Consider the following 13,239-nt stretch of genomic DNA (forward strand, 5'->3'; position numbering starts at 1 on the left):
TAGCTACGGTGGATACCTACCAGCGACATAGAATAGATAATAAGCACTACTTGGTTGTGTGAAGCTCATGTCGAATTCAGATTTCTGTGATCGTTCAGTTACTTAAGGCCGACCCAAAATTACTTGCAGTAGCTTAGCTAGGGCCGACCCAAAATTCAGATTTTCTACTGAGTGGTTAGATCTTCCTAGCTAGGGATGAATGAGCTCTGACATGGTACTCCTACCAAGAATGGAAGAATACAGACATCTAGCTCTATGCATGAACATTCGAGAGCATTACCTAGAGAAATGTACATACAAAGGTTTAAGCAACACTATACTTTATGATTGACGCACTGCTTTGTCAAATACCCTGCTTCTTTCATGATTTAGACACTTGTATTGTATCTGACAAGATTTTTAAATCCCTTCTATGTTTATTTCCCAGAGTTTGAAAGAACTCATACAAAATGAGACGGTGCCCTGCCCCATTGACGTAGTTAATAACGCTATTGACAATCACCTACCCAAGAGGCTCACCGAACTGTGTGGTTCTGAGAACAAATTAGTTGTGGGAAGTGATGAATATAATAGAATAATTGAAATGAACCTGGTTAGTATACTTTGTAAGCTTTCTTGTTGCTTCTGTCTGGGTGAACAGTACTGACCACCACCTGCTTTTTCAGGGAATAACATGTCTTTATGTTGATGTTCCGGATTGTGAGATCATAATTTGGAGTCAGATGAATCCCATGCGTACTTTACTTGGTTTCCCGGCAAGAGACATGACTATTGTGCTGCTATATGAAGCACCCGTTGGCATTGCAATTTTCTCTTTTGATGGGGACTACTTCAATGATCCAGCAAAGGTTCTTATTTTTCCTTGTTGGTGCTCCTTAAGATTTGGCTGTCATCAATGAAAAACCCAAGATCATGTAATTGGTTACTCTGCTTTTTCTACAAGACTTTTGGTAATGCCTGCCACCGCTTGTTAGTAACGCTCCCATTTTTTAATCAATGATCCTGCCTCCCTTCATGATTTAGACACTTGCGTTATACTGTATTTGACAAGCTTCTTAATTATCTTCTGTGTTTATTTCTCAGAGTTTGAAAGAATTTGTACAAAATGAGACGGTGCCCTCCCTAGTTGACATAGCTAATAATGCTATTGACGATCACCTGGCCAAGAGGCTCACTGACTTGTGTGGTTATGAGAAGAAATTAGTTGAAGGGTGTACCGAATGTAAAGTAATAATTGAAAAGAACCTGGTTAGTATTACTTTATAAGCTTTCTTGTTGCTTGTCAGGGTGAACAATATATTGATCACGATTTGATTTTTCATGGAATAACATGTCTGCATGTTGACGTTCCGGATTGTGAGATGAGAATTTGCACTAAAAAGAAGCCCATGCGTACTTTATCGCCTAAAAGACTATCAGATCCTACTAAAGATTCAACGATATTCTTACATCAACTTGGCATTACTTGCAAGCTCGAGTAGATGAGCTTACCTCTTGTCCTTCCTTATTTCTCACAAGTTGATGTTCTCCCTTGTCAATGTTAGTACTTTATCTTCTTTCTTACTATTCTCATCTTCTATAGCAAGCATTAATAAATCTCCTTTGGTTATGGGATGCTAAGATTTTCTGACTTATTGTGTACTTTACTTTGATAGACATACCGTACTGTAAGTTCACAATTGAGAACCTCATTTTGTTATATTCAGCATTGTACCAACTTCTAGACATTTTTAACCTTTATTTATGTTTTTTTCACTTAAAGCAAATGCTCCTCTTTATCCAGGTTAACGACTATTGTTATGGAAGCTCATCGCTTGCATCAAATCGAATTGCGTGAAAAGGAACATTTGAAGTTCTTGTGCCTTCTTCTTAAGAATTTTATGATTAAATATGGCATTGACACTAAGAATTGGATTCTGATCCAATTTGCAACAGCTCTGAAGATTATCGTTTTATGCCCCTGGAGCATCAAGTATGTCTGCATGCTTAATTCACTCAATTTTTTGTGCAGTGGGAGTAGTTGCTAGAAATTACTGAATTTTGTTTCTAGTAGATGCACTGAATTTCAAAGAAAGAGTACTCTAGGAGTACATGGAGTTGATGCACTGAATTTAGTGTGCAGCAGATGCACCGAAATCTACTGAATTTTGTTTGCAGTAGGAGTATTTGCAGTTCTGAACTGCTAGGAGTACTTGTAGAAGCACTTTGCCGGTGCACCGTGCATATAACTTGAGAAAAGTGTCCTCTGAATTTATATGCACCTAGCACTTCTGTTCATGCCCTCATCTGTTCATGGCACATGAGTAAAAGAAAAGGAACAAACATAAATAAGCTACTTCTATACCATTAATCCAGTGGTGTATATCATTGTTGCTTTGACCATCTGTACCATCAATTATCGAAGAACCAATGGCCACATTTCATTTTGATTAACAGTGACTAATTTAACTTGAGATGCAAATAACCAATTGGTGTAACTGCAATTCTAATACCAAAGATACTCATCGGTCACAAAAATGACATAGTAAACAAAAATAAATACCATTGACTGTGCCTGATTTGGGGCAACATCATAAATATTTCTCTAATGTAGAACTCTCCAGTGGAGTCTAGTTTTAAAAGAACAGAGTGATCAAGGCAGTGTGCAATATTTGTGAAGGAAAACAAAGTCAGGTTTAGATGTAGTAGATGATTGATTACAAAACAACAAAAGAATAATATACATAAGCAAACCAGCAAAACGAAAAATAATGTCACATACAGCAAAATTTGGCTACTTGCAAAGTCACAAATCCCAGGCAATATTATTAGTACTTGCCTTGTAGTATAAACATAATAAAGTTCAATTGCAAATATCGAAAGATAGAGATATGTACAAAGACACCAAAGAGCACCAAATTACCTGTAGCATAAGAGTAAATCATGTCACATATTTAAGAGCAGACTTCCGCCTGTAAGGACTTCCTTATAGACGATGTTCTTCATTGAGGTCTGTAAGGACAAGGCAGGTCTTTTTCGCTTCTTAGATTTACCGCTTTGCTTCTGGGCATTCTCCTTCTCCTTCTCCTTCTCAATGAGGATCTTTATATTTCTCTTTGCGATGGCTCGAGACAATGCGACATAGAGTTGACCATGAGAGAACACCGGATTAGGTAGGTACATGCTAACAATCAGAATCGTCTGGCCTTGAGTCTTGTTAATCGTCATAGCAAAGCTAAGCCTTACAGGAAATTGCTTACTCTTGAACTTGAACGGAAACATGTCGTTGTCAGATGGGCATAGGGGTATTCGAGGAAGGAATACCCTCCTACCTGCGTGTTGTTCGATCACGATTTCTGCGTCGATGGTGTTCCTCTCGAAACCTCGCACCACAAGCCTCATCCCGTTACACAGACCATTAGTCGGCTCAATATTCCTCAGAAGTATGACATGGCAGTTGAGCTTCAGTTTGAGCGCATGCGGAGGCAGACCATTGGGAGTCAATCCATTTAGGAACTCGGGAGCGTAGTAGCCATACGGGTCGTCTTCTGCACTGTCAAAGCTATGGTAGATTACTTCTTCTCCCCGAAAACGATCTACCATGCGTATGTTTATCTTGTCGACGTTGTTGTTCGTGGTGGAGAGGATTGCGCGTGAAGTCGTGTAATTCGGATCCGACATGTTGTCATCTAATCTCAGAAACACATGGTCAATTAGCTTCTCCAGGTCGTCACCCTCACCTGTAGACGACACACAAATATCTTCAGGGAGTCGTATGTTTCCTTGATCATCAACTTCCTCGGTACCATTGCCTGCCCTTAGCAAGTAATCTGCAAACCAGGTGTCATTATGAGCCCTCATGTTGGTGATGAGCCTTAGCTGGCGCATACCCTTCCAGAGGTGTGAACTTCGGAGGGTTGCATCGATTATCCGACCCCGGGACCCCCTCTTGACGATCGGAAGCACCTGCCTGAAGTCCCCGCCAAACACAACAATTTTTCCTCCAAAGGGTCGGTCCCGTCTTCCCATGATGTCGCGCATGTTGTTTGATACGTCTCCATCGTATCTACTTTTCCAAACATTTTTCCCCTTGTTTTGGACTATAACTTGCATGATTTGAATGGAACTAACCCGTACTGACGCTGTTTTCATCAGAACTGCCATGGTGTTATTTTTGTGTAGAAATAAAAGTTCTCAGAATGACCTGCAAGTCCATGGAGCAAATTTTCAGAATAAATAAAAAATACTGGTAAAAGAATTAACGCCAAGGGCCCACACCCTTGTCACGAGGGTGGGGGCGCGCCCCCTCCCCTAGGGCGCGCTCGCCTGCCTCGTGGGCCCCCTGGACGTCCACCGACCTCAACTCCAACTCCATATATTTGCTTTCGCGGAGAAAAAAATAAGAGAAGAAGGATTCATCGCATTTTACAATACGGAGCCGCCGCCAAGCCCTAAATCCTCTCGGGAGGGCTGATCTGGAGTCCGTTCGGGGCTTCGGAGAGGGGAATCCGTCGCCGTCGTCATCATCAACCATCCTCCATCACCAATTTCATGATGCTCACCGCCGTGCGTGAGTAATTCCATCGTAGGCTTGCTGGACGGTGATGGATTGGATGAGAGTTACCATGTAATCGAGTTAGTTTTGTTAGGGTTTGATCCCTAGTATCCACTATGTTCTGAGATTGATGTGGCTATGACTTTGCTATGCTTAATGCTTGTCACTAAGGCTCGAGTGCCTTGATTTCAGATCTGACCCTATTATGTTTTCATGAATATATGTGAGTTCTTGATCCTATCTTGCGAGTCTATAGTCACCTATTATGTGTTATGATCCGTTAACCCCGAAGTGACAATAATCGGGATACTTACCAGTGATGACTGTAGTTTTAGGAGTTCATGTATTCACTAAGTGTTAATGCTTTGGTTCGGTTCTTTATTAAAAGGAGGACTTAATACCCCTTAGTTTTCATTAGGACCCCGCAGTCACGAGAGGGCTGGACAAAAGATGTCATGCAAGTTCTTTTCCATAAGCACGTATGACTATATTTGGAATACATGCCTACATTACCTTGATGAACTGGAGCTAGTTCTATGTCACCCTATGATATAACTATTACATGAGGAATCACATCCGACATAATTATCCATCACTGATCCAATGCCTATGAGCTTTTCACATATTGTGCTTTGCTTAGTTACTTTGTCGTTGCCACTGTTACAATTACTACAGAACTGCTATTGTTACTTTTGCTACTGTTACCGTTACTTCCATACTACTTTGCTACTAAATACTTTGCTGCAGATACTAAGTTATCCAGGTGTGGTTGAATTGACAACTCAACTGCTAATACTTGAGAATATTCTTTGGCTCCCCTTGTGTCGAATCAATAAATTTGGGTTGAATACTCTATCCTCGAAAACTGTTGTGATCCTCTATACTTGCGGGTTATCAAGACTATTTTCTGGCATCGTTTCTGGGGAGCATAGCTCTATTCTTTGAGTCACTTGGGATTTATATCTGATGATCACTATGAAGAACTGGAAAGATCAAAGAACTAAAATATATCCCTCAACTACGAGGGGAGTTAAGGAACTGCCATCTAGCTCTGCACTTGATTCTCCTTCCGCTATGAGTGAACTTGCGACACCTAAACCTGCTTCTGTTATTAATTCTGATATGTCACATGTTATTGATGATGCCACTTCTGCTATGCATGATACTTGTGATGACACTACTTCTATGCTTGATACTACTGTGCCATTAGGTGAATTTCTTGATGAACAACTTGCTAGGGCTAGGGAGAATGAAATTGTTGAAACTAATTATTGATGATACTGATGATGAAGGTTGTCCCCCTAAATATGAATTGCCTGTTGTTCCTGAGGGTTATGTTATGGATGAAGAAACTACTAGAGATTTTCTTGCTTGCAATGATAGATCAGATCTTAAGAAATTATTAGCCAAGCTGAAACAAAAGACTCTGAATGCTAGAATGAAACATGACCCTGCTTTCGCCACTTCACCTATCTTTGTTACTGATAAGGATTATGAATTCTCTGTTGATCCTGAGATTATTTCTTTAGTTGAATCCGATCCTTTTTATGGCACTGAATCTAAAACTGTAGTGGCACATCTTATTAAGTTAAATGATATAGCCACCCTGTTTACTAATGATGAGAAATCTCGCTATTACTATATCCTTAAAATATTTCCTTTCTCATTAAAGGGTGATGCTAGGACATGGTTTAATTCTCTTGATCCTGGTTGTGTGCATAGTCCCCAGGATATGATTTACTACTTCTCTGCTAAATATTTCCCTGCTCATAAGAAACAAGCTGCCTTGAGGGAAATATACAATTTTGTGCAACTCGAAGAAGAGAGTCTCCCACAAGCTTGGGAGAGGCTTCTCTGATTACTTAATGCTTTGCGTGATCATCCTCTTAAGAAAAATGAAATACTTGATATCTTCTATAATGGACTAACCGATGCTTCCAAGGAACACTTGAATAGTTGTGCTGGTTGTGTTTTTAGGGACAGGACAGTCGACCAAGCTGAATTGCTATTAAATAATATGTTGACAAATGAAAATAATTGGGCACCTCCTGAACCAACTCCTAAGCCAACTCCAAAGAGAAGAGGTGTTCTATTTGTCGGTCCTGAAGATATGCAAGAGGCAAAGAAATCTATGAAAGTTAAAGGTATTAAAGCTGAAAATGTTAAAAATTTACCTCCTGTCGAAGAAATTCATGGCCTCAATATACCACCTAAAGAAATACAAGGTCTTGATAACCCGACACAGGTAGTGAAGGTAAACTCTCTTTGTAGATATGATAAACTTGGAATCCCATCTACTAAGTTTGCTAGCCAATGTTTAGATGAATTTGATGATTTTATGGAGAAACAAGCAAATTTCAATGATTATGTTAGTAGACAATTGAAAAATAATGCTTATATGATTGGACGCTTGAGTGATTATACGTCTAGAGTTAAGGGTGAACTTAAACACACTAGTAAACATGTTTCTATGGTCACTACTCAAGCTGAACAAGTACTTAAGGCTTAGAATAAATTGCTTGATGAATTAAATAATAAACATGACTTTGTTGTCAGAGTGGCTACTGGAACTGGTAAAATGACTCAGAAACCTTTGTATCCTGAAGGCCACCCTGAGAGGATTGAACAAGATTCTCAGAAAAATAACTTAGATGCTCCTAGTCCTTCTAAAAAGAAGAAAACGAAAAATGATAGGACTTTGCATGCTTCTAGTGAACCTATTGTAGAAACACCTGAGAATCCTAATGAAATTTCTATCTCTGACGCTGAAACACAATCTAGAGATGAACTTGAATCTAATGATGATACTAATAATGATGTTCATGTAGATGCTCAACCTAGGAATAACAACGATATAGAAATTGAACCTGCTGTTGATCTTGATAACCCACAATCAAGAAATCGACGTTATGATAAGAGAGACTTTGTTTCTAGGAATCATGGTAGGGAAAGAGAACCATGGGTTCAGAAACCCATGACTTTTCCTCCTAAACCATCCAAGAAAAAGGATGATGAGGACTTTGAGCGCTTTGCTGAAATGATTAGACCTATTTTCTTACGTATGCGCTTAACCGATATGCTTAAGACGAACCCTTATGCTAAATACATGAAAGATATCATTACAAATAAAAGAAAAATACCTGAAGCTGAAATCTCCACCATGCTAGCTAACTATACCTTTAAGGGTGGGATACCTAAGAAACTTGGTGATCCCGGAGTACCCACTATACCATGCTCCATCAAAAGAAATTATGTTAAAACTGCCTTATGTGATTTAGGAGCCGGTGTCAGTGTTATGCCTCTTTCCTTATACCGTAGACTTGAATTAAGTAAGTTGACACCTACTGAGATATCTTTGCAAATGGCCGATAAATCAACTGCTATACCTGTTGGCATTTGTGAGGACGTGCTTGTTATTGTTGCGAATGTTACTAACTTAACAGACTTTGTCATTCTTGATATTCCTGAGGACGACAGTATGTCGATTATCCTTGGTAGACCTTTTTTAAATACTGCAGGTGCTATTATTGATTGCAACAAAGGCAATGTCACCTTTCATGTTATTGGTAATGAGCATACGGTACACTTCCCGAGGAAACAACCTCAAGTTCACAACATAAATTCTATTGGGAAAATTCCATCAATTATATTTGGAGGTTTTGAATTTCCTCTTCCTACAGCAAAGAAAAATTATGATATTCTTATTATTGGGGATGTTCATATCCCCGTTGAGGTAACCTAGTGTCACTTCGAAATTTCTCCGATTTCATGTGATTCGGAATGAGTTTGTTAACAAGACTTGATCAACCTTGTTAGTGGATTCCTTTTGATGAGCATGAGATGGATGAAGTTAGAAGGCACAACCTTCTATACCCTCTCTTTACTTTCTGTTACTTAGAAATAAATAAAGTAGAAATAGTATATTTTATCTGTTTTCTGAATTATCCATGCAATAAAAATATCCCGAAAATAAAAGTTCTCCAAATGTCATGCCAATTTAATATGATTTTTTCTAGAATATTTGAGAATATTTGGCACTGAGAACACAGCAGGGGAGCAAGCACCTGGCCACGAGGGTCCAGGGCGCGCCCACCCCTACAGGGCGCACCCCCTGCCTCATGGGCCCACGGTGGCTCCCCTCCACTTATTCCTGCACCCACACACTTCTTCTTCCTCCGAAAAAAATCACTGCCTAACTCAAGCATGAGTTCTAGCTCATTTTGCAGCCATTTTCGATCTCCTTCCTCAAAGCTCCATTCACAAAACTGCTTTGGGGGATTGTTCCTTGGTATGTGACTCCTCCAATGATCCAATTAGTTTTTGTTCTAGTGCTTTATTCATTGCAAATTCTTGCTGCTTAGGTGACCTTGTTCTTGAGCTTGCATGTTAAATTTATGAGGTCCCAAGTAATTCTAGTGCATGATAGAGGCTCTAGGCATTTGTGGGAGTAGTTGCTACCAATCTTATTTAGTTTTGTTCACTTTTATTTTGAGTCACTAAAAATTTCAAAAATTTCGTAGAGGAAGAAATATGTTCAGGAAAATGTACCAAGGTGGTTCTTCAAGGAAGAAATGATCCCGGCTCGCAATACGTGAGCAGGATGACAACCCACCAAGGGAAGCTGACGTGCGGCCTTGCGAATGGCCGTCAGAGCAGTTTATGGTCGAAGCGGGCATCAAGGATGAATTCGATGCATATGTGCGTAATACTGACCTTGAGGAATTCATGCAAGATAAGTGCCCTTAATACCAATATTTAACTGATTCATTCGTGAGAAGATTTAAATTTACATCCTCGCGCAATTCTCAAAGTGTCCTATTTGATATTTATGATAAATCATATACCATGGACTTAGAAGATTTTACTACTGCTTGTAAACTCCCGCAGTGGGGAAGTGTCAACGAACCTCGTAAATCTGAATATAAAGACTTTCTTGCTAGTATTACTGTGGGAGAATCTAGAGAAATAGCACAAGCTACCATAGGGAGCATTCATTTTCCTGCTATACATTATTTTACTCTATTCATTGGTAGATGCATTAACGGTAAAGATGAAGCATGTCACATGTGTGTTCTTGATCTTTGTGTTCTCAAAAGTGTTGTATTAGGTGACAAACAATACAACTTGGGGGCAATTGTTGCACGTAGGTTGCATCATAATGGTTTAGCTGGAGATTTGTTTGGAGGAATTTATGCGACCCGTGTTGCCAATTATCTTGATATACCTACACATGAAAATGATACGGAGTTGCTTCCTGCTTATTTAGATTATAATGCCATGGTTAGTCACCATTTTCTTGAGAGGAATGAACAATTCCTCCAGTATCGACTAATATCTGACAGACGATGTGCTATCCATATTACTCTCCCTGCTCCTACCCTTTTTGATTATCAACCCAAAAGAAGATATGTTATCACCAGGGAGGAGGCGAATGAGTACGAGAGGAGGATGGAAGCAGCTCGCCACCAGGCTGCATCTCAGGAGGCAATGGCTGTTGCATCTCAGTACGACCCCAGTTACAACTACGGATATCAGCCAGGCTACCCATGGCCATAGACCAACTTAGGCCAAAAGCCTAAGCTTGGGGGAGTATGTATTCCTCACCGACTTTACATTCATGTTCATACACTCATTCTAGTGTCGGTGCTCATACTCTTTCATTGTACTATCCATGCTAGTTTAATTTATTTTCCTGCTTTCTTCTTGTGTGTTAGATAAACCTTCAGAAAAACCAAAAAAAAGTTAGTTTAATTTCCATGCCTGTGGTAGTAATAATTAAAAGAAAAACTCAAAAATTCTCGTTCTTCTTTTTGCTTGTTGGGAGCTTTCCCGTGTAAATAGTTTTATTTCTTTTCTTTTCCTTTGGGGGTCGAGAGGAGAAGACCATTATGAAAATGTCTAAGTGGCTCTCATATGCATAATTGATTTACTTTAACCAAGAGTCCATATTACTTTGTCTTCTCTCTCGAAATGAATGCTTGCAGATTCCAGCTTAGTCCAATGCACGTGCACTATTATTATCCACATCGTTCGGTCGTGCAAGTGAAAGGCAATGATCATGATATATGATGAAATGATTGGGATAAGAGGAGCTGGTATGAACTCGACCTTTCTTGTTTTTGTAAATATGATCAACTAATCGTTCCTGATTCAGCCTATTATGAATAAACATGTTTGGATTGACAATTAGAGATTATAGTTGCTAATGCCATGCTTAATGAGCTATGAGTTATAATGGTTTACCTTGCGTGCCAACATGCTATTAAAATGGTTGTGATGTGGTATAATAGGGTGGTATCCTTCTTTGAATGAATTGAGTGACTCGACTTGGCACATGTTCACGCATGTAGTTGAAACAAAATCAACATAGCCTTCATGATATTTATGTTCATGGTGGATTATATCCTACTCATGCTTGCACTCAGTGTCTATTAATTTTAATGCATGTTCATGACTGTTGTCTCTCTCTCAGTTGGTTGTTTCCCAATCTTTTTCTAGCCTTCACTTGTACTAAGCGGGAATACTACTAGTGCATCCAAACTCCAAAAACCCCAAAGTTATTCCATATGAGTCCACCATACCTTCCTATTTGCGGTATCTACCTGTCGTTCCAAGTAAATTTGTATGTGCCAAACTCCAAACCTTCAAATGAAATTCTGTTTTGTATGCTCGAACAGCTCATGTATCAACTAGGGTTGTCTGTATCTTCCATGCTAGGCAGGTTATTCTCAAGAGGAGTGGACTCCGCTCCTCATTCACAAGAAAATGGATGGTCACCGGGATGCCCAGTCCCATGCTCAAATCAAATCAAAATCATTAAACAAAACTCCCCCAGGATTGTTGTTAGTTGGAGGCACCCATTGTTTCGGGCAAGCCATGGATTGATGATTGTTGGTGGAGGGGGAGTATAAAACTTTACCATTCTGTTTGGGAACGGCCTATATGTGTGTAGCGTGGATGATATTGAGATCTCATGGTTGTTATGTTTACAATGGAAGTATACCGCTCAAAATGCTATTATCTCTGTTTTAAAAATCGAGCTCTAGCACCTCTACAAATCCCTGCTTCCGTCTGTGAAGGGCCTATCTATTTACTTTTATGTTGAGTCATCGCCCTCTTATTAAAAAGCACCCGCTGGAGAGCACCGATGTCATTTGCATGCATTACTATTAGTTTATATTGGGTATGACTATGACTGGATCTCTTTTACCATGAATTATAATGTATAGTCAGTCCTTGATCTTTAAAGGTGCTCTGCATTTATGTTTTGCGGTCTTAGAAAGGGCTAGCGAGATACCATCTTATTATATCATATTTTGATTGTTTTGAGAAAGTGTTGTCATCCGAGTTCTATTATTATAGCTAGCTAGTTGATTATGCCATTGATATGAGTAAACATGAAACCTAAGTGTTATTGTGAATGTGGTTAGTTATAATCTTTGCCGAATACTTGAATGCTAGCTTTACATATTTAGAACAACAAGAGCAAACAGAGTTTGTAAAAGTTTTTCTTTATCACTTTCAGTTTATCAACTGAATTACTTGAGGACAAGCAAAGGTTTAAGCTTGGGGGAATTGATACGTCTCCGTCGTATCTACTTTTCCAAACACTTTTGCCCTTGTTTTGGACTCTAACTTGCATGATTTGAATGGAACTAACCCGGACTGACGCTGTTTTCAGCAGAACTACCATGATGTTATTTTTGTGCAAAAATAAAAGTTCTCGGAATGACCCTAGGGTGCACCCCCCCTGCCTCGTCGGCCCCCTGTACGTCCACTGACCTCAACTCCAACTCCATATATTTGCTTTCGCGGAGAAAAAAATAAGAGAAGAAGGATTCATCACGTTTTACGATACTGAGCCGCCGCCAAGCCCTAAAAACTCTCAGGAGGGCTGATCTGGAGTCCATTCGGGGCTCCGGAGAGGGGAATCCATCGCCGTCGTCATCATCAACCATCCTCCATCACCAATTTCAAGATGCTCACCGCCGTGCGTGAGTAATTCCATCGTAGGCTTGCTAGACGGTGATGGGTTGGATGAGATTTACCATGGAATCGAGTTAGTTTTGTTAGGGTTTGATCCCTAGTATCCACTATGTTCTGAGATTGCTGTTGCTATGACTTTGCTATGCTTAATGCTTGTCACTAGGGCCCGAGTGCCATGATTTCAGATCTGACCCTATTATGTTTTCATGAATATATGTGAGTTCTTGATCCTATCTTCCAAGTCTATAGTCACCTATTATGTGTTATGATCTGTTAACCCCGAAGTGACAATAATTGGGATACTTACCAGTGATGACTGTTGTGGAATTGTCATGTCAGATGTCCTCGTGAAAGGACTTAGTTGTGGAGCCATCGCAACTAGGAAGCTTGAAGGGGTTAATCGGGACAAAGGACACGAGAGGGTTTTATACTAGTTCTGCCCCTTACGGTGAAGGTAAGGCCTAAGTCTAGTTGGGTTGGTATTGATGTCTCGATGACCAGGGAGCGAGATACGCTATGCCCCGTTCTCGATGAGTTGTTTCTTGCCCTAAGCCGTCAGCAGGTCGTCCCCTTATATACATGGGTGGATGCCCTGCGGCTTACAGAGTCCCGGCCGGCTTATAGACAGTGTCCGGCTCGGTGACTAGTTAAAACTACCTTATGATACAAGTCATGCCATTACGGCGGTTTACTACAACGGGCCTGAAGTCGCCTGTGGG

Source organism: Triticum aestivum, chromosome 4A (genome assembly GCF_018294505.1).
Source record: "Triticum aestivum cultivar Chinese Spring chromosome 4A, IWGSC CS RefSeq v2.1, whole genome shotgun sequence".
Taxonomy (NCBI): Eukaryota; Viridiplantae; Streptophyta; class Magnoliopsida; order Poales; family Poaceae; genus Triticum; species Triticum aestivum.